This window comes from Patagioenas fasciata, chromosome 1, assembly GCF_037038585.1.
Source record: "Patagioenas fasciata isolate bPatFas1 chromosome 1, bPatFas1.hap1, whole genome shotgun sequence".
Classification (NCBI taxonomy): Eukaryota; Metazoa; Chordata; class Aves; order Columbiformes; family Columbidae; genus Patagioenas; species Patagioenas fasciata.
The window spans coordinates 195,280,759-195,303,894 of NC_092520.1; the positions used below are offsets into that span (position 1 = coordinate 195,280,759).

The following is a 23,136-nucleotide window of genomic DNA, read 5'->3' on the forward strand; positions in this document are numbered from 1 at the left end:
AAGAGACTTTTTATCTACTGAATGCCTTTTAGGACCATAAAGACAAAATAAAATTCCACAAACATTTTGAAGAGATCTAATAGTGAAGTAATCAAAATGTTTTCTGTTTACTAAAATAACTCATTGATTGCTAGAAATACTCAAGAATACACAAAGTTAAATGCTAACATTATTGAGGTCAGAAATTATTACTATTCAATTCATTGTGAAATAGGAATTCACCTATAGCTTTTTCATCTTTCTCTTTATGTATTTTGGGCACTTGTTCTCTCTGATTTCCATGAGAGCTGTTCCCAAGCCTACTAAAATTAGTGCAACTCTCTTCTGTGATTTCTCGTCATCCCAGTGCTTCTGGGATCAGGCCCAGGAGGAGTAAGGAATGGCTCTCTGGAGAAAAGATGAAGTGTAGAGAATTGGGGCAGAGGACAAGTCTCAGAACAAACACAGGGAAAAGCCATTGCACAACTCAGGCTTAACCTTCCAGGAGCAGCTGGGTCAGCAGGGCCTGGGGAAGCCATCCTCCACATGATGGCTTACAGACCCCTCTCTTCCCATCGGCAAGAGCCAACATGAGAAACTGGAGAGAACCCAAATCCCCAGGCTCTCTGACCCCTCCTCACAGAACTCCCCAGGAAAAGGCACAAGATGCCTGCAGGACTTAACATCACTGGCTGCTCACTTTTGTGTATCAAAGGGAACTTAATCATGTATCACAGCAGAGGGAAAACCCAACATTTTATAGAATATTTCAGTTCCTCAGTCAGATATTTTAAGTAACAAGGGAATTTCCATTACCTTATCTGTGTTTTCTTTAATTACACTGTTATTCACTTTTAACACAGTCGAAGTATTTTAGTGGAGGAAAGGTGATATACATTTGGGTATTCAGAGATTTCTGACAACCTTTCTAACACCTGAATTTCAGATTTATTTTATTAATCTTAGTGAAAATTTGGGAAAAAACAGTATTTACATAAGAGAATACAATAGGATATAAAAGATGCTTCTTGTCATAAATTCCAGAAGATGTTTATTTTAGTGATGTAATTAATTATTTCTCCATTAAGGAAAATAACCTCACTATGCCTCAGCCGTCTGTATTACTGGAAAGTTGTTTGTGCTTGTTCAGATGAAAAAGTTTAAAAGACCTCAGTTCAACACTAGTTTGAAATAGATCAGTGTTCATGTAAATAAACTGTACAACTGGCCTTTTTGGTTGAATGACAGTTCACAAGTTGTTAGTTGATGAAGGAAATCATTCTCACCAATATTTATAATTATAGCTCTGTAAAAGTTGTTTATTTTACAAATCAGAAATGCTTTGGCATAGTGTGTTCTCTTAGGTGCTGTTAGTTTGTAACGTAGCTAAGGGTTTCAGCTAACTGGTCATAACTAGATGACATGTGAGTACATGATTCACGTGCTGGTAATTAAAGTTGCTAATAACACTCAAAGCTTTAATATATAACTGGCAGCTACCTGGATACTTGGTGCACATATAGCCTGCACCTGTAAATGTGATGTAGATGTCACATGATGCAGAAGACCATCTGGTGAGAGGAAGCACTGAACTTCACAAACACAAACAGAACAGAGCAAGAACAGAGCACTGAGCCAACAATGACAACAATGCCCAGGCCTGGAAAGGAGACTCTCCATCCCTCTTTCTTTTCCTTTTTATGAATACTAATACTTCCCTTGAAAGCAGGTGTTAAGGAAGGTTTTTAGCATACTAAACAACAAATAAAAACATAGACAAACAAAAAATATAAGAATCATGAAACAATGCAGCATCATAGACCTATCCATGGAAATCAGGGAAACAGACAAACTTTAGAAGACTGGAAAGTGTTAATTATCTGGTAACTTTTAGCCCTGATTTGAACTGTTAATTTCAAATATTTCCAGTAGTTTCTTGCACAAGAGCAAATTTTAGACATAATTAGTAATGGTCAATCTTTCATTCATTATACCCCAGATTTGATTGTAGCACGAATTCAGGATGTGCAAGACAAACAAAACAAAAAAGGCATGAGATAATTAAAAATCAGACAGATTATACATAATATTCATTCATACATAACAAAGCAGCTGACAGAGAATGTGTAGGTCCAGCTGAGTAATGAAAAAGTAGCAAGTGGGAAAACTTATTTTTAAAAAAGGAATCAATGTCAGTTCCTGAATATCATATAAAGTTTGACTTTGTGTTCAAAACTAAGCAGTAAGTAGGAATGAATAGAAGAAAGTCCAGCATCTAATAGTGTACAGTCAAGGTAGAATGAAAAATCTGTCTACTAAATTTAGACAGTTCTACAGTACTGTCTGCTGTAAAGAAATAAAGTTGAGCTTTAGATCAGTTAAGAGTTGTGATTATGTCAGGAATTCTGAGAAAAAAGAACCAGAGTACAAATATGGGAGAAGATGAGAGCAAACACAGAGAGTTACCAGATGGAGGAACCCATTTCTTTCTTCCTCCCACTTCTGATGGAGGAGAGAGAATGTCTAACACTCAGAGGTTTCTGGTTACAGTAGAATGTTTATTTAGATAATCCTAAATCTCTCTCTCACATCTGAATTTTCTATTAATGCCTTTTGTGGACATTAATGTTGTACTGCTTCCATCTAGATGTATGCTTTGAATATGGTTGAGCCAGAGAAATGCTTCTCTATGTGAATGTATTAGAATCTAGGTCTGGGGAAGCAGACAGTTATTAGCACGCTTAGCATCCATAAATGCAAAACCTGTATTTTGTTACCTTCTGAGGAGACCTACTCAGTGTATATGTTATATCATCTCAGGAAACAATAAAAAGTTCGCTTGCCCTTTGAATTCTCATTTAATCAAATGATTAAGTGATATCTTATTTTTTTCTTATTGCCTTGATTTCAACTTACCTTCTCTTTGCCTGGATTTATACATTGCTTATCCCTTTTATTGTTTCTTTTAATGGCTTCTTCTGGTAGCTATTTCATCATCCCTTCAGTACAGCTGTATTAGTAGATACAGTATGGAGAGCTATACTCTATCCCCAAAACATTCTCTTTGGATAATTTGGAGATAGTATTTGTTCCTCAGTGATGTATCTTTTTACATGAATGAAGGAGATGTTATAAAAAGCACTAACATACAATGTGATTTCAACATAAATTAGGTGCTTGACAATTTTAAAAATTCATCTCAGAAAGCATATATTGGATAGCTGGTGCTAATACTCTTGAGTGGCCCACCTAATGTCTCACCAGAAATGCATTTCATTTGAGTGCAGGCAGAAGAGATGGTTCCCCTTCAAGTATATTGATGGGAGAAGACAACCATGGCTGTGCTTCTTTGTAGTCAACATTGCCATTTGGAGGACAGCAGAGGTCTCACACTGTTGCACTGATGCTGCCTTGCTTCTTGCTGCCACCCACAGACCTCCTGGGTACCCCATCCCTGCGGTTCCAACAACAGGCTTGAGTCTTGTTTGGCAAATGAATAGCAAGAATCAAATAGCAGTGCAGTGTTGCAGTAAAGATTTCAATGGAAATTGTAAACCTCTCAACAAATTCCAAAGGTAATACAAAATGCTATGTTTTTCTACAACATGGTATCTGAAAAGTGAGAGCAAGTAGACAGAAAATCATCTACTAGTGTATACTCAGCTGAGGTAAATCAACACTGCTTTCTTGAAGCAAACAAAATTACAACAATCTATAACAGGAATTTGACCTCAATATTGAATAAGCTTACTGAAACATTTGATTTCCTGTTCCTTCCTGATTACAGAAAATGATGACCAAAGTAATTGTGCAAAAGACCTGAAAACTCCATCCACCAATAAGTAATTGACCTTATGATAAAATCCCCTATGGCCCTTTGTTGCAGACCAGGGAATTGTTCAGCATCTTCAGGCATCCTCCTAGTTGTACGTGCTTGAGGAAACCCTTTCTGACCAACAAACTACTGATTTTGAAAAACACAGTATTTGATCATAAATCTTTAGCAAGCTCAACACAGGTCAGTGGAGGCAAAATATTAACCACTCTAAAGTGCTTTTAAAGATTCTTAGACTGGAATAAAGAATGATATGACAGGTACGCTTATCTGTAATATAGATTTTTTTATATATATTTGCATACCTCTTTCTTTCAAAGAATCACGTGTTATGGTAGTACACAAAAAGCTTCCTTCCGTAATCATATGTGTAGGTCGCACATAAAACTGACTTGAGGGTAGGAACTTGTCTTTCAGAAAAAATAGATCTATTATTTTTTAATTACTTCTGTGTTGTCAGATGCATTATTCAATCCAGTTCAAACACTGTGCTCCTTCCGTGAATATTTCTTGAGTTATCACCTAACAATACATCTTCTCTAATTAGAATACATTGAAAATTTACCAGGAAGCAAAGTTTTTGGGATTTTTGCTTTGTCAGGTCCAAAACATTCAAAATACCTATATTTGAGACTTTTCAACAGTTCTAAATTGGCACTACTTTGATTATCGATCACCCTTTCTTGTGTTCACATACCATGGGTTTGAAGTGCCAGCAATCCCATGGCAGTCCAGTGGCTGTTATGTTGTGCACCTGGAAGATGCATGCCCCTGGGATCAGCTTGCGAGGGCATACCTAAATTTCAATTATCTGTCAGCCATGCTTTCCTCATGACTTGCATCTCTCCTAGGGAGACTGTAACACATAAAACACCATTCTAACCTGGTTTTCATAGAGGCCTAAACAGATAATGAGCTGAAAACCAGACCTGTTTCCAGGTACCTCAGAACGAGAAATCATTTAGAAGGAAAAAGTCATCTGAAGGATTTTTGTGCTTTTAGTACCTTTAAGGTCTGATAATAACATGGCAAAAAGTGTTTTAGGCTTCCTACATACAAACATACACTGGCTGAGAAGATAGTTTTTCTCAACTCCTATTAGTCTGAATCTGAAATTATTCTAAAAATCAGACTTTTTTAGTCTCTCACAAGCACTCACTGTGCACTTTTTCACTTAAAGAAGTATGTTATCTTATTTAATTGTGGCTAAGAAACCTGTTTTCAAACCTTGATGAAAGGTTCATGGAGTAGACAATTGGGTTTCAGTCTTACATGATCTCCTCATTTTAGACCCAAAGACATTAGAGAGAATTCCTTAGCACTGTGGCTTCATATCCTGATTACTTATATTTGGCAAAGCCATCTATAATTTTGTTCGCCTGAACTATCATAAACTATGAGATAATGGGTCAGTATGAAAAATTTATAATTTGAGTAAAGGTTTTTATGGCCTTGCCTTTTTCAAGTGACCTAATAAACACTCTGTATAGTCTAGAACTGTCTGGTTAGTACTGTCAGAGGTAGAAATGTGTATCTCTCTTCATTCACTCTGCACTATCTTTGAGAACAGTGATCTCACAGAAGAATTTAACTCAACACAGAAATTTTTACTTTTTTTACTCCTTGTAAATTTGCCTCATGTCTCTGCAAGGACAGTTTGAAATCCTGATATGTCAAGTCTTCTCTGTTATTATTAATGCTCCAACTGTGAGCAAGATGGTCTGCAGATATGTAAAAATACAAGGATATTGTCCAAAGGAGAATTTTTCTGGAAGAACAACAAAGTAATTATCATAGATGATGGTAGGCAAAGGAGAACAGGGACATTACAAGCAAACAGCGGAGACACAAACTGATAACAGAGACCTACTTTATGGGCACATCTATAAGTTATTCTGTTTGTAGTACATTTCTTGTTTGTTAGGATTATTATGTTTTCTGCAAAAGGTCAGGTAACTGAAAAAAAAAAAAAAGGCAGATAGCTCTGTAGCAGAGGTCAGTAACAGAAAAGTCACTGGGTTCTGAACAGGAATTGAAGGGTTTGTCCTGAAAAGTCACATGCAGCTTTTGTCCTTGAAAAGTAATTGCAACTTGTCAGAAATACCAGTTGTTACTAGATGAAGATAGAAGTTCAGCATTATTTATGGATCTACACTTCTCAAGTAAATAGATTTCCCCTAATTTGCAATTCTAAAAATGCCTTTAAACCTATTTTTAAATGGCCTCTCTAAACGCAGGGCAGAGTTGGTCAGGCAGTTTTTGACAAAATGTATTTTTTCTTGAAAGGTGTTATTTAAGCTGAATCATTAATGGAGTTGAACAGATTTTGAAGAAGCTTTCAATGAGATTTCTGAATGAAAAGTCCTTGGCCTCTGTTTTGGTACAACTACATTTTGAGACTGTGTTCCAAATATTTTGTTTCAACCCCGTAAATTCTAAACCTCAAAATTTGCAGTAAAGCAGAACCATCATCTTCTCTCCAGCACAGAAGATGGTGGGAATATACCACAGAGCACTGCAGTCCTTGTCAAATTCCTTAGCTACCTGCAGTTTTCCCAACAATTTTGATTTGTTTTCTAGGTGAATACATCCAAGAACAAACTTTGTGGGATCCTGTGTAAGGTTTGCAGTCATTCTTATCGAACATTGGATTAAGCAGAGTAGAAACAGACCAAAAAATCCGCAAAATTTCCCTGTAGGTAATACAATGTTTTCGCATGATTTTCTATTGTTTCTGATGTTTTAATTTTCTGCCATTGAAGCCTGGTTTTCTTTTTTGTCTTCTTTTCTGTACTCTCTCCCAGTGGAAACTTGCATTAGCTAGTCTTTCTATAGTACTCAGACAGGTTATGGCAACCCAACTCAAAAAAACACTGCAATTAGTGTCATTAACAAGTCTTACAGTAACACATGCTGTACAGAAATGTGGCAAGTTATATAGTACACACATATAATAATACAATACGTTTCACATCTAATAAATTAACATTATTTCCAAAAAGGAAATGCAATAAAACTGAAAAAAGCTATTTACGTTTCTGATTATGTATTTTGAACTTTTCTATTAAGGTAGCAATAACAACAGAGGGAAAAATATGTTTGATGAAGTTGCTTGCTCTGTACTGTTTTGTGTTGCATTGATTTTTAAAATAAGGCCAGAAGTCAGGCAGTCTGGTAAGTGTTGTTAGTGGGAATTCTTTCAACGAATGTCGCTAGAAATTATTTTCTAGATATCACAGATTGTGTGAAAATAAACCATTTTATTTGATATGCATGCTCTCTTGCTCGTGTTTTCTGAAATTTTCATGCTTCCAAAGTAGCTAGTGCCTTGCCTACTTGTTCAAACAAAATATAAAACACAAAGCTTCAACAAGCAAGAGAACTGAGCTCCTCTTTCGTCCCTGGAACAAGCTCTCACATACTAAAGCCAAGGCTCAAGGAGTGAGGTGAGAATATTTACAGATTATTTACTGCATCTATTGCATGACTGAAATCTTTGTTACCATTATATATTTTTCCAATCATTACATTCATGGCTTGATAATTTAAACTTTCAGAGCTTCTATCACACAATAATTACATAGAAAGGGAGACTAATAAAGAAAGAAAAGGAGAGAACTAGGAAAAGTCAGTGACAGCGGAATGTTTTAAGACATTTGCTTCTGAGATAATCTGTGGAAGAAGTTTGATACTACTGAGTATCAAGGTAAGCTGCGTGACTTCTGATCTGCCATGCTGTAAAATCAATTCCCAAGATAGGTTGAGGAAATTTTACTGCTGAGACAGAGTGAATACAGAGGAAAATGTAATGAAACAGAGCACTGGAACAGGCTGCCCAGGGAGGTTGTGGAGTCTCCTGCTCTGGAGGCATTCAAGACCTGCCTGGACGCCTTCCTGTGTAACCTCATCTCGGTGTTCCTGCTCCAGCAGGAGGATTGGACTAGATGATCTTTCGAGGTCCCTTCCAATCCCTAACATTCTGTGACTCTGTGAAAGAAATAATATTGACAGGAAGACAGAGGAAGGATAAGATTTAGTCTACCACAATTTACCCATATAAAACTTAAACATGTAAGACTGAACTATTCACCTTAAAATCTCTTTACAGTCAACGAGAAGAAATAGGCAGAGACAGATTTGCCTCATGTTCAGATAGTGATTGAAAGACAGATCACATGAATCATCTTGTTGCTAGCTTCTGACTATAAGGAAAAGCTAAAATGTCTCGCTCAGACTGAAACGTCTATCTTTTAGACATTTCAAGTTAAGTTAAATGACTCTTAGCCTAGATAATCAACAAGTCTTTTTTTATTTTAATGAAACAACTTGGAATTTGTTGAAGCAATAAAGATTTATAAAGGAATGTCACAGTCTCTCTGTTGAGTTTTTTTTTTTTTTTCACTTTTTAGACCTCTCTTTTCTGTAGTTACTTTAATTTTAAAGTCAAATTAGATAGTGTTTTGGGATGAATTAATAGGTCTATCACTACTGAATTTGAGTTGTTTGGTGTCATATATGATACCTGCTCACAGAGCTTAAGATTTAACTTGGCTAAGCACACTTGATTATATGATTTCGGGCAACTTAGTTTGTGTAAGTGTAGATTTGCAGAGAGCCTTTCAAACTATCCAGAGTTGTTTGGTTACTGAAGAGGTCAGAGAAGCTGTGAGACTCCAGCTAGTTAATGAACTGTTATTGCTTAAGTTGCTGTGCCACCCTTGCATTACTATTTGACTAAAGCCCTTCTGTAACCTCTCCCGCAACACCAAAGCTATAGACCATCATGCAAAAATACAATTTAAACTGGGGCAAAGGTAATATTTAAAGCTCAAAAATGCTGTCACGTGCATTGCCTCATCTCTGTCCTAGTCAAAATCCCACTGAGTAGTTCACTGAGAAAGCAGCCTCTCCTATGTATTATAATTCTTGTCAGTCTGTAGTAGTTATCACATAAATTTGTCTGTATGGTATCTCCTCTGTCAGAATTCAGCAAATACAACTCAGTGAATATAAACCTCCAGAAAGTTCTGGTAACTGAAAAGGTGCTTTAATGTCTAATACCTTGTTCATATTTTCTTAATATATCAGCTTTCTGTGCACCTTGACCTTATGTCTTCACAGGTAGTAATTCACAACTACTATTGCAACTTTTACTGCAAATGTCAGAATTAATCGTTATTCTTTTTAAGGCATGGGAAAATTAAGCCTTTCATTGGCATTAAGATTTCACAGGGTAAAATTCATCTCACCCTAGGAAACCTGAATTTGTTTCCTAACCGAAACTTTTGTTGTTGCTTACTGAAAACAAAAATCTTCTGTGAGCACAATCCCGTCTGTGCTGATTTGAGTAAAAGTGAATAAATCCCCAACACTGCACGGCAAAACAGCTCACAGCAGTAGTCTGACATGTTATGTGTCTCCAGGCAAAGTAAGAAAAGTCTTATGACAGATCTAAAAGATCAGTACATAGTTCAAAATATTGCCGTAAGTATAGTAAATAAGCCATTAAAGGAAATTCCTAACTTATCATTTACTTAAATACTTAATACAGCTTAGCAATTAATACACTCATTCTTTTCAATTGCTCAGTGGCTAAAGTTACAACATACTTCACTGAAAACAGAATGAGCAGAGATAGCAATCATTCTAACCAAATAGGAACAACCTGATTTTTGTTGTTTATGCCTTTTTTTTTTCCTCCCACAGCACATGATAGCTTCTTAAGAAAAGAGCATCATCGTATCTTTTAGGATGAATCCCAAAAGACTTGATCTTCTTTCACTTGCCCGATGGGTCCCAGGTTAGTATAGTGAGTATTTTCCTGGTTTTCTAGGATTTTCAGGTTTACTGGTGGCTGTGGGCATCTGCTCAGGATGGCTTCACTTGTATGGATCCTGTTACTCTGAGAAGCCATGTTGGATATGCTGCTTTTTCTGAGCTTAGTTTTTTGCTGCTGAGCTCTGGGTGAGGCTGGAGCGATTCCAGCACCTGCCACACTAGTCAGTCCTAAATCGCAACGCGAACCTGCAAATGTACCCTTTAACACTTGAGAGGCCTACGTTTCCTAAGCCCGTGGCTATTTGTTTAATAAAATATTAATTTTGTCTCTGTTTTTGCACATCTACCAATAGCTGCCTGCTGAGTTGCTTAGGGAAATTAAGCCTGGGCTGTTTACAAAGGTTGTGAACTACAAGGAATTATTAACAACAGTCAACTGAGTCTGGAGCCTGTGACTGCCTGACTTTTGGCCTGCAGCATGTTCCTGTGAGACAAATAGTGTTCCCTAGGAGTACAGTCAGTGACCTTCTACCTGGGATGTGAGGAGGCATGACAGATGCTCAGGTGCCATGTGCTATTTGTGACACATGGAAGCTTTAACTGCCCTTCACCTGCCAACAGGATGATGAGACCTAGAAAAACAAGGACTCTCTTACAGTTTCTGGGCCTGATGCCTATTTTAGGGCTGAGTTTAAAGGAATTACTTTTCCCTTTCACCAGCTCATCTCCTGACCCTACCTCTATTTCACCCTCTGCCGTTAGAGAAAGTGAAAAGGAAAAGGCATTTCTTCCCTTTTCTTCACATTTCCAAACCTTTCTAAGATTCATTTCTCTGGATATGGATCAAAATTTTCTAACATTTACCACAGCACCTCACCTCGTGTCTGCTTTTCACTTCTTCAGTCTTGCAGCTCTGTTTAGTTGTGCAATGTTCCCCTGCACTAAGATGAATTTTACTTATTCAGCATAACCCAGCCAGCAACCTGCAGCTGTGGGGAGAGTTGTCTGATGCCCCTGCTTTTTCTGGGGGATAAGGGGAAGAGGTACTCAAGCACCAATTATAGCCCAAGTAACAGGCACAGGCAGCTGAGAGCCCTGGACCAGGGTAAGAAGCAGGCACACCTCTTTCTCATACATGATACTTATAAGATAATAATAGCTTTGCTTGCAGAAAACAGAAGCAGCCTGGAAAAGCTCTAAATTGCTGCTGTCACTGTTGCAGTGGGAGGGGAGATGGAGAAAAAAGTGAACCGTTTAACCTGGGCTCTGGCATTACCAAAGTCAGACCTCCTTGTCTCACTCAAGAGGACAACTAAAAGTTGTAAAAAATGTTGCTTCTTTTGTCATAGATGTTGAGGAGGAAATACAACTGAGTGAAATCCAACCCATCTTGCTAATTATTGTTCATTAAATTATAATTGTGTGTGTTCTCATCCATCCATCCATCTGTCCATCCATCCATCCATCCATCCATCCATCCATCCATCCATCCATCCACAAGATTCCACTGTCCGTTTCCACTTTTTTCAGAGAAATTTTTACAGCTGCCTTTGGACCTGAACAAGTATTTCATTTTTGCAAAAGTGTTCATGGAAAAGTGCGTGTTGTGAAGTGTCACTAAAGCAGATATCTGCAGTACAGGTGTTTGCAGATGATGCCATGGTGGCCTAGAGAACCCTGGTCATATAAAACACTCTGAGAAACCTCTCACATATATTCATAGAAGAAATAAAACTTTTCTTGTATACATAAATGAAATTAAAACACAAATGACTGAGAGCTTTGTTGGCCTTGAACTAATACATTCAGAGTTCATACACTCCAGTACTGTTTAAATAAGAACAAGATTTGAATGTCCTATTTTGACTGTGATGACCCCTAAACATGCAAGTAATACTTATGAAGAATGTGTCTGACATAATTAAAACTGTTTAGATCCTTGCATAAAGTTTTCTTTTATTTTCTTTTCCCAAATTCCACTTCTCAAAAAGTTCTATATGCAGTTTTCTCTCTTTTTTTTTTTTTTTTTTCCCCCATTCACTTCTGAAGTTGCAGAATAGTGTTTGTGATATGCTTTGGAGACTTGAAGTGCAGTTTATCATTGTTGAAGTCTATAGAAAATGCAGCAACATTAAATGAATGCTCATGTTAGAAGGTAGTGCATTTTAAAAGCAGAAAATGACAAAAACCACATGTACCTGCACAAATATCATTTTGCTCCATATATGTAAGCATCAAAACACTCTTTGATAACACGTTCACTCCCCCACTTTCCCTCCTGCTTTCCTGCCTCTTCCTTTCAGTGTTAGTTCTGGCTAGTGCAAAATCAAGATGGAAGCAAATCAGGACCTCTTTGATCCTAATTATTCCTTATTCATTGCCTCCAGCCCAGCCTCCAGATCTACTTCATGCAATGGTCAGTATGTGCTCTCTGTTTCATAAGAAATGCAGCAATATAGGAAGATTAACCAGGAAAGAAGTAGCTAAGGAGAAAATGATGGAAAGACCTATTTTACCTGGGAAAATACAGTAATATAATTTACCATCCAGGGAGGGCAGGGAGAGTTTCTAGCTAAAATAAAAAGAAGTATAGCAATTGCTGGTTACTGATCAATCTTTACTGAGATAAACCATGCATCTGTTTAATCAGAGAGAACCATCATATAAGAGTAGTAAGTTAGTTCCTAGTTACGCATGCTTGATTTACTACAAATCAGAAATCATGCTGTGTGCAGTAACGTGTCTGTGAAAGGGCCAATAAATTCAGGAAGTTTTCTGATTTCATTTTGACATAGCAAACTATTAGTTGGAATGAGAAATTTTGAATACATCTGTACTTTTTTAGGGATAAATCTGAATTCCATTTTATCTCTTTCTGTGTAATAGATAGAGGAGCTGGAAAAGAAGGCTTTCAGTATCTCTCTGGTTTTGATATATTAGCATCTTTAAGAAACAAACAAATTTAAATCATAGTGGACTTTTTTCATATGAAATCTGAATCACTTGAGGATGATACTTTGAATTTAAAATATTTGAAACATATGTTTGAAACATATGCTCACTTATAATATAGAAAATAATATTTTCCACTGATTTGTTTAGAAATGTGAGCAAATAAAAGTCGACATTAGAATATAATTCCAGGCACACTATGTATTTTTGTCACTGCATATACTTTTACGTTTCTTATTCATCTACATATGGAAGAGATAATGAAAAGCTGTTTTCCTCACTGTGAGACTGACGCAAAAACAGTATTCAAATAATGGTTTAAACAAAACCCTTTGCAGGCTCCTGGATTTTCAGGTATTGAAATTTCTTCGCTTACCTGAGAACCTAAAACTAGGTTGAAAATTCCACTGGGTAACAAGCACTGAAGAGTACCCGATCCTGAAAGCTCAAATCTAGGTGACCTTTCAGAAAATGTAGGCTATTCCTAGGACTCAGGAAATTACAGTGATGAAATCAGTATGTTTGTTGACTTTCGTTTGAATTTTGTTCATCTTGGGCTTCAGGCCAGGGTAGTTCTGGGGAAATTCCGTATTTGGGGCCAGAAGAGGAAACACATCTATATTGCAGCTTAAATAAAAGCAGTACAGGAGACCTATGTTAATCTGTTGCAAGTCTGGAATACTCTCTCTCTGAGAGAAATAAATTGGTGTGCAGAATGCAAATACACAGGCAAAGGTACAGTAGACTAAACCATGTATAGCTTCTAGCTGACACATCCTGCAGTTTCTACAGAAGTCCCTGCTGCCATCATTAAGAAAATAAGCGACAAGTTCATGTATTTATCTTCAAAGGAAATATCAGCTTACACTCATGTCACTATGCAGGAAGTGTTCCATGGCAACACACTGATTTTTTCTGGTTGGAAGATGACTGTTGTTGAGGTCTTCTACCTCATACATGAACTGTGGGATGGGCTTAATCGCTGCTTCAATGAAGAGTTTCTTCAGCAAATGCTCTGTTTCCTCTGCGAAATGGGGATTTCTCACTTCTGTTACCCTGAACTTATGAGAGTGGAAAACAAGACTTTTTCCAAAGTATACACAAAATCCTTACAACAGGAATGAACTGGACTCCATTGTCACCACATAAATAACAATAATGTTTTTCTTGACTGTTTGTTGGTTCCTCTGGATAGATTTTCCTAAAGATGCAGGGTAATACACCCTAATATTTACTTAGAGTGCCCAGTGCTTACATTAGAGTGCTTCAAATGATCCAAATATGGGGTGAAGCAGGAGGAAAACGAGTAGTCATTATCTTCCTCTTAAGAATCACCTTTAACTTTGATCCACAGAAACCATAAGGATAGATTCTGTGCTCAGAGGATAGTGTGATCAGACTCTCAGCATTCCAATGTGATGCCTTTCAGGCATGTTAATGTTGCTGGTCTGAACAACCTTTTGCGTGAATGGTTCAAATGGTAGCAAGTATACAGCACAAATTTAGGCTATACTTCCTCTCTGTTCTTTTTCCTTCCCAGAAGAGGAGTTCATCACTGGCCAAACCATCACAGGACTCAAGAAAATATTACATTATTTTTGAGAATTTTCTGTAGGCATTATTCCTGTTAGGGAGGTGTGAGTAATTTTCATTGCTGAAACTTGGTTTATTATATCAAGTACTAAATGGTACTTTTGAAGGGGGTATTAAAAGACAACATTAAATAAATATTCTATTTACTAATATGTAAGAGCAATCAAAATGTGCTAAGAACATTTAATCTAGGATTTTAATATTCTATGGTGGAGGTTTTGTCTCAGTTTACATCTACCTGTAAAGCTACAGAATTCAATACAGATGTCCTGTATAACAGTAAAACTGAGAGAAGAATCTGACCTGACTTGTTTTGTCTGATTTTTGGGACTGTAGTCTTGAAATAGCTTGATACATTCCTCAATCAAAAATATTTAACACATCCTTTTGGCATTTTTTTCAATTATTGCTTTTATTGGCATCATCAGATGTTTGCAAAATGCCTGTGAAGTTAGGAAAGTCTCTCTGTGTGGTGGCCATCATTCCCCGAGCCACTGGATCACCAGCTGTGATTGAAAAAAGTGAAATATAAAAGCTGTTCAAAGGGTTTGCAAAATAGAAAGATACATAATATACTTGAATCGTATCTTTTGGACAGTTTGTGGGATTGGACAGGTTGTGGTTATGTATATTTAAATTTAGAGTGATAAAAGACAATGCATATCTCTCCTGATACCAGTTTGCTTATGAATGATAAGTAATAGACAGTTTAAAAAAAAAAAAAAAAAAAGAAAAAGAAGAAGAGGCAAAAGTGGGAGAAAACTACCTGGGATTTTCTATAAAAATCTTCCACTCCTTATACAGATTATAGCCTGAATCAAAAATACCATCTGGTTTAGAGTTCAGTAGAAGAGAATAAAATATTGTTTTAGATTTGTGTTTTGTTTTTGCCATCCAGGGTAATTCCATAGAACAGAACATGTAACAATGAAAGGAAAGATATTCCCTAAGAAAAAGGCCCCATTTTTTTTTGTTTTTGTTTTTTTGTTTTTCACCTAGGGTAGGAGAAGGGCAGGTTGCCTCTCTGTTGTGGTCTCTCCTTTGCTGAGCAGAGGAAGTGATGTGGAAAATAAAGAGACAAAACACTATAGTATCCATAGTAGATTCCTGATTCATGAGATGGGAAACTCCTCTGCTGCCTGTCCCTTAGCAGTCTTTGCTTCTGATCACCTGATGTACTCACAGGAATGAGTAAAGGCTTTTGCTAGTACTGCCAGTGATTCACATGATTAGACAATTTTTTTCATTTCCACAACACAAAACAATATACTCCAAATGATTAATCTTGTTTACTTACCTAGCAAATGAATCTGAGTTAAGATGCAAATTTGAAATAGCTCTCTGACACTCAATATTTAGTGTTTGTTTTGTAGCATGTGAGTAGTTCCCAAGAGAGAAATAGATAAGAATAGGTTTGTTTTGAGTATTATCCCAAAGTTTTCACTCACAATAACTCTGGTTTCAAGACCATAGTTAGGTACTTCTCTAGGAATTTGATGTTTTAGTGACAAAGCTATCATCTAACATGAGAAATACTATCAGAATATGAACCTTTATGTAGGTTTTATCTATGAAGTCAAGACACCCAAATCTATTTGTGCAGGCATTAAATATGTGTCTAAACTCTGCTTGTGAATAACTGAGATTTGATCACTACTGTCAATGGAATCTTAAGAGTGATTAACTAAACTTACATGTCTGGGTGACATCTTGTGTGTCTAGATACCTAAATACAGGTGTTTTCCTTTGTGATCTGGATACCATCCCTGGGACTGGATTCAGCTACCAGAGCACAAGCATGCAATTTTGTTCATCTTGCATTAGGCTACCCTTTTTGGAAGGAGATTGTCTCTCATAGCTCCTATGTCACATCAGCTGTCACTGAGTATCCAAATGCTGAAGTCTCAAATGGCAAATGACAATATTTTGAGGCAACTTAATAAAGCCTTTCACAGACTGAACTTATTGACACTTGTGCAAACTCTGGAAATCACCAAGATAAAAATTAGTGGATGCATCCTAGTATAAAAGGATTCTAGTTTTGAAAACAATTACTGTAGTTTTTTGCTCCATATTGCAGCAATATTTTACATAATTGAATCTTGGGGCTAGCTTCAGACTATGGGGTTAGAAAGAACTACTTAGTGTGATTGTTCTGCCAGCCTTGTGTAACCAACCTATCTGTGGACTGACTGAATTTTGCACTGAGGTTTAGGATTTGTTCAGCCCCTGCCTTCCTCATGCAGACACGTTGCTGACAGCTTGGGATAGCTGAAACTGGCACAATGTTCACAGCAATCTGTTTTGAATTATTTAAAAATATTTCATAGCTCTAATTAAAATTTGATTACTGCTTTTCAGACATATTACATACCACTCTGAAAAATCCCTTGTTTGTGTTTTCATTTGTTTTTCCCAGACATTTATCTGCTTTTTCCTTAGGATGCAGTGCTTAGTCTCTCACTGGCATCTAGGCTTTAATGACATCGTGAGCAAAACATAACAGTATAGAATCCAGTACACAGTAATTTGTCTGAAAATAGATATCACATACTGCAGATACGTCTAGGTAAGGCAGTGTCCATCTACTTTGTTTTCAGATGGTCACCAGAGGTCAGTTCAACAATGTCCCCATTTATCCCTTTCTATCCGTTTAACTTTCACTACTACAAGAACAAAACTCCAAACACACACACACAAAAGAGGGAAGGAAGAATGTGCTCATTGTGGTTCAACCGGAATTCACAAACACAGAAAAGATCCTCTCTATTGGCTGTTTCCTCCTGTAACTTGACTTCCGAAACAGGGCTACCCTTTTGTGCAAGATACAAAAACAGAAATGCAAAAAAATCCCACCAGAAAGCATGTGACTTCCAGAATTGCTTGTAGCTTTCCTGGCACAGGGTTGAGAAATATTTCTTCATCTCATGTTACATAATCATCCTTGACGCATTGTTTGTTCCAGCTCAGTGCTGTTTTCATCAGATAGGAACCACAAATCTAATGGAATATAAGGAGTGTCCCCTTGTAGGGGGGGTTTTTTGCAAGTTTTTTTTTTTTTTTTGCAAGTTTCATAATTATGAAAGGTATTTAAAAATATGTGCTGGAACAAGTATTTTTTGAAATAATATTTTCATTTAGCTAATGTTCTTCTTCGCAGTGCACATTTCCTGTCTTTTTCCAGTAAGTGCACTATTTACAACACACTGAGATCCCATTTGAATGAGTGAAAGGAAGAACAAGTAAACGAAAGAATGAATGCATATTTGACATAACAGACCCTTAAGATAAATTCAATTTACTTTAACAAAATTACCCCAAGAATTAATTTATCTTGTAATGTTTCAGTGGCATACTCTAAGGAATTTACTCCAAACCAGTCAGTGCAGCTTTGCTACTGATTTCCCTGGGTCTAGATCAAGTTTCAGAAGGATTAAACAACTCCTTATTACTTCTTCCTGTCCTTTTTTATTCACAAAATAAATAATTCTATGCAGGTAAACCACTTCACTGAATAATCACTCCTTGAACCTAGGTATCTCTTATTGCTATCTTTTCTCCCTATCAAATTGTGACTTCTTTCTGTTCAGTTTTCTGTAAAGGTCCCTTGCTCAGATACATGCTCACTGTTAAACTTTTCTTCCTTAGGCTAGAACTAAATGATTCCTACTTTCTTTTTGCCTCACGGAAAAAAAAAAAAAAACACAAAAAAACAGAACACCACAATTCCCCCCTTCACAGCTCACTAACTGGTCCTTCTGATAGCACTGATGTGTCTGATGTCTGTCTAACATTCAACGTTGGACTTCTGACCAACATTCAGTATATATTATTATTACTTTAGCCCCAATCTGCAGTCAAGGTTGCTCAGAATTTCATTTTGAAAACTTCCTCTTAGGACCCTTGCGATATCCCTCATGTTCTTAAATTTAATTTTCTAATGTCAATTTCTTCATCTTCCTGTCACCATATCACAAGTTGCACTTAGTGTCCCAATGCATATGATTTGCTCCCTCCGTTGAAAGACTTACACTGGAGTCCATGACACATGTAGTGTAGCAGCTGGCCACAGTACGTCAGAGGAACATGAAAGCCAAGTTGCACTTGAATCATAGCCTGATCAGTGGCTGCCCTCTTGTTTCGAGGTAGAGAGAAGTAAATTGGCTCAATTTATAAATCATCACAGATTCTCTCACCTTCATGTTCACCCTTCAATGTAAGGATGTATTCAGTGAAGCTTATTGGATAAGTGTCTTGGATCTGACACTTGATATTTTCACTAAAAAAATCCTGATGACAGAAGAAAGAGTATGTTTACTAGGGGAAAATAAGTTGTTCTTTGCAAGACATGGTAGAAATTGCATCGACTTACCACATCAACTTGAATCAGCAGGCATCCTGTAGGAAAACAAAATCCAACAAACAGGAATGTGATCTCTAAAGTGAGGGAAGGTTAACACTTGCAAGGTGTTGCTCAGTGTCTTCTGTCCAGGACTGGATAAAGCACTTCAAGAGAGGGGTGGAGCAACATGAAGTCATCAGAGGGAGAGCAACAAGAATGAATAAGTGATTAGAAAACATGGTTATGGAGGGAAAATGGAAAGAATTAGGGCTCTTTAGTCTAGATAAGGGAAGAGAAAAGAAAATCTCATTAGTAGTTTTCAAGTACTGTAATGTCTGCTTGCCCAGATAACCTGTTCCATGTGCACACTATTATGACCAAACTCAATGATTTTAAATTTCAACAAGGGAACTTCATTTAAGATGTGAAGAAGAGCTTTCTAATAATCAAAGTAGTGAAACACTGAAATAGATTGCATGGGATGACCATGAAATCTCCAGTTTTGAAAGTCTTTCAGAATAAATTAGACCATCAGGAGTACCATAGGGAAAGTTGATCCTCTCGGGCAGTAAGACATACTGAGTGATCTTTTGAGGAGTTTTGTGGTTCAATTATGTCAGCTATGTCTAGGACTATTCTGGCCTGGTCATGTAGGCTTTTGTACTGCCTAATCCAAGGCTTCATCTACCTCTTCTTGCTGTCCAGTCATGTTCCATATACCAGTGTGAGACAGATAGGCAAAAGAGCTATGTAAAATGGAATATTCAGACCTCAAATTTGGCAGAAGAGAACCTTAATCAGAAACCAAGTTTAAAAAGCAATTGTAAAAATATTTATTAATATTTTACATCAATATTTAACAATAGAACACATAAGGTCAGAATATGTTTATCTGATGCAAACCTACTGCAGTAAGGAAAATAATATCATTACCAATCTGTTTTAATGTTACATTTGAGAAGTACTCTATTGCATAATATCAATTATTGTTTTGCATACCCTTGTGCTTACTTTTCTAAAAATAAAAGAAAAAAGCCAACCCAAGTAGCTGAGCTCTAATACAATGGACATATATGGACACAAGACCATTTATGAGGACCCTTCATTCACCTTCATGCTGACAAATTGAAGACCCACATAGTCTGGAACTTACCTTGCCAAGGAAATGTATCTCATACTACTTTTCCCCATCGCCATAGCAAGGGAAACAGTGCTGGAATCCTGTCTGCTTCTTAAAAATAAAAAGCCATGTCAAAAAGAGATACACATTAGGGTTCAAACTTGTTCTGACTTACAAGATTAAGGTAATCTGATTTTAAACAAACTAAGCATTCTGTCCAGAACCATGGATAGAGTTTATTCTACAAGATAGGCCAGTCGTGGACATGCACAAAACTTTGAGTACACATGATATAACTTTTTTTTTTTTTTTTTTTTTTTGGTGAAACCTATCAGAAGGAGTAGTGATGATATCTAGAGAAGCTCAGGTCTACTTTTTAGAAAAAAATATGGTGAATGCTATGTGAGCACACAGATAGATAGTAATTTCAGTCTACATCTTAGGTTCTAAATACTGGAAATTGAAGAGCAAGCTCTAAAATACCATGAAGGTATGAAGGTGTTTTACCATGTAGTGAAACCATGAAGACACAAGTTTGAGTAGGTCAGTGCCTCTTTTTATTTGTTGAAATAGTTTATTTTTATTCAAGATGCTATGACCATCTTGAGTAAAAATCTTTCCCACATTGTTATATCTATTTTCTTTATATAGCAGAATACCTGAAAGAAAACATTCTTTTGGCTTATAAGCAGTTACTATGGCTATATTCAGGTTAGAAGAATACTTCTATAAAAGATATTTAGGTCTTAGGAGAGGCTGACTTCTCTGAACTTCTCTTTTAGTCTTGCTCTTGAATAATCACTGTTCAAGGGCAAGTTTTCTGCCGAAGATGCAAGTAAACTAAAGAGAGTGAGGGCTGCAAAGGAAATCGTGTTTCAACTGGTGTCATCAAAAGGAATTCTGACAGAGTCATTGGGATTTCTGTTTTTGCTTTCCAGGGTAAATGTATCAAAACTGGTAGCTTCATCACCCTTGGAAAAGGTCCTCACCAGTTTACACGATCAGTATACCATGCAGCCAAGCTGTTTATCAGGGACTATCACACTGGTTTTGTATACTTATCCAAAGAGCTAACCTCAAATGCTAGGTTCTCAAAACCCCTCTGTTTGCTGCTCAGCAGTGACTGAACATCCCAGGCCTTAAAGTTCATCTAGATGGTGCAACGCAGCATCATACGGAGATGCTGACAATGGTTCTAAATGAATTCACTCAGGTGTCAGTTGTTTTATGAGACATAATTTTTATCCAGTCAGAACTCTGTGCTAACTTGGATTGCTCCCAGTACCCAAAATGGATTGTTTAGTGTTGGCTCAGGTGATTGTGCACGACACTTTCTACCACTAGCGAGGAGTCACACCAGTTACCCTTTTCTAAAAGGGGGAGAGCACAGCATGTGTTCTCTGAACTGTGTATAATCTAGAGCAATGCACAGGAAAACAATAATAAAATTAGCTATCAACATTATTATTTTCCAAGCAGGCCTATAAAATTATGATTAATAATAGACTGATTCTCACTTGCACACACTGAACACCTTAGTAATATGTCCTTAGACAGGGCAAAAATTCATTTCCAAAAACCATTAAAATCACATAACAAGATCATTTCCACTTAAATAAATGAATTAAAGAAATGTAAACAAATAAATGTAACAGTATACCAGGGCAAGAGACCCACAAATACACACATAGCCTGGGATGGATTTCAAGCCAGGCTTCAGCCGTTACAGTCATTTTGATGAATGTAGATGCTAGAAAATTCATTGCAATGACTATTAATGATATTAACCAAACAGTGCTCCAATTTGTGAACTCTGTGCTTGTCTTGGTGAGTACACAGTGACAGTAAGGATATGCCAGTGTTGTCCCTGTTGCCCATGGGAGGCAGATAGCAGTGTCAAACATGTAAATTAGAAAAGCTGCATGTCATGACATTCAGTTTCTATAGATTCTTGTGTTTGTTTTTTTTACTACACTGGTGCAGGACTGCACAGCACAGAGGAATGCAGGGGATAGGTTACAAAGATAAATGAATAACCAATTCTAATCTTTGTCCACAGTGACCAGCAAAGAGTAGGATGCCTGCACTGCAGGCAGGTGTCTTGTGTGCTGTGTCCTATCCTTCACTTCTTTGAGAAGGAAGTCTGTATGCTGTCTCTGGCAACACTTCTGGTGAACAGTCCCCTTTTTCCTCTGGGGACAATCATGTGTAGCCTTCAAGCACAGTAAGAAAATCAAGTCAGGTCTCTAATATTAGAACATACTGGAGGGGAGGCCTAAGAAGTGGGCCAAATTTATTTGCTCAGCTGACAGCATGATAGGAGTCACTGTTAAAAGGAGTCATTGGATGATAAAAAAAAGTCCTCCACATTCCCTGCCAAATCCTCCTATCAGGCTTCCATGAGTTCATGTGAGGTCACTACGGGATTCCTTTCGTCTCATAATACTGACTTCATTAGTTTCCATGACCTATCTGAAATAATAGCATATATGGAAAAGCGCTAAATTTAGATTTATGACTAATCTGCTTTTGTTTTCCCTTTCCTGGATCCTCTTTCACATACAAAGTGGAAGTTCAGCTTTGCTGCAAAACACCATTTTGCTTGTTATATTTCCAGAACGCTGGCCTTCTATCTGATGTTCTTTGTGCATATTGACACTAATTGATAGTAGCAGGGCTGTGACACTGCAGTAAGTTTTCCCACAGAACAGGCAAAGCCACTGCAGGCTAGGCTGCCAGCCAAGCCGGTTAATGCTTCCCGTTGCATTCCTTTCAGCTCCCTGGAGAAGAGCTATTTTATGGACACCTTGCAGTTAAAGGTCCAGGATGTTATTGCCTCTGTTGTTGCTGTTGAAAAACTTAACTAGAAATCGTGTCACTGCACAATCCTATTTCAGAAGCTGTAACTCATAAAAGAAAAAAGAATCTGAAAGGTTTCAGCTGCAAAATTTGTCATTAAAGCTGTAAGTTAATTTAATTAAAACCATAATTGACCATTTTAAAAAATGACAGCAAATATACTGCTTGACCTAGGACTGATAAGACATAGTAATGAGGTGAATAGTGTATATTCTTAAGTGTGCAGATAGCAACTCCACACAATATCAGATTAATATATGCCACTTATTCTTCTGCCTTTTAGTGTCACCACCTGGATTGCAGCTCCAAGGCAAACAAAGGGAAGCGAGAATAGATGAATACCTCGATCATACAGCTGTTAATAAATGTGATGTGTCGCATTTCATGTAACTAAGCTTGTTTACTAGTTGCTGCCCTGATATCTGTGCATAGAGATTTGTGTGAGTGTCCTCAGAGTAACTCTAGTAGAAAATGAGTCTGAAAGCATAAGCATTAAATCATATGATGCCTTTTTATTTTTCTTTTCCTATCCCTCAGATCAAAATTTAAGGATACAAAATTTGACCTACTTCTTTTCTGAATGACCTGAAAATGTTTTACATACACAAAACAGACTATTTTCTCCTGGACAATCAAAGTCCGGTTAAGTTCCCAAACACAAATATGGAGATTCCCGAG

The 23,136-nt window shown here is 37.1% G+C and overlaps 1 long non-coding RNA gene across 1 annotated transcript; it reads left to right on the top strand.

Moving 5' to 3' along the window:
* The first annotated feature begins 7,178 nt into the window (after positions 1 to 7,178).
* On the top strand, positions 7,179 to 22,869 carry LOC139827091 (uncharacterized). The gene is made up of 3 exons (XR_011737287.1): positions 7,179 to 7,260; positions 9,521 to 9,614; positions 22,742 to 22,869. It is a non-coding gene; the product is annotated as an uncharacterized lncRNA (long non-coding RNA).
* Positions 22,870 to 23,136: the final 267 nt, after the last annotated feature.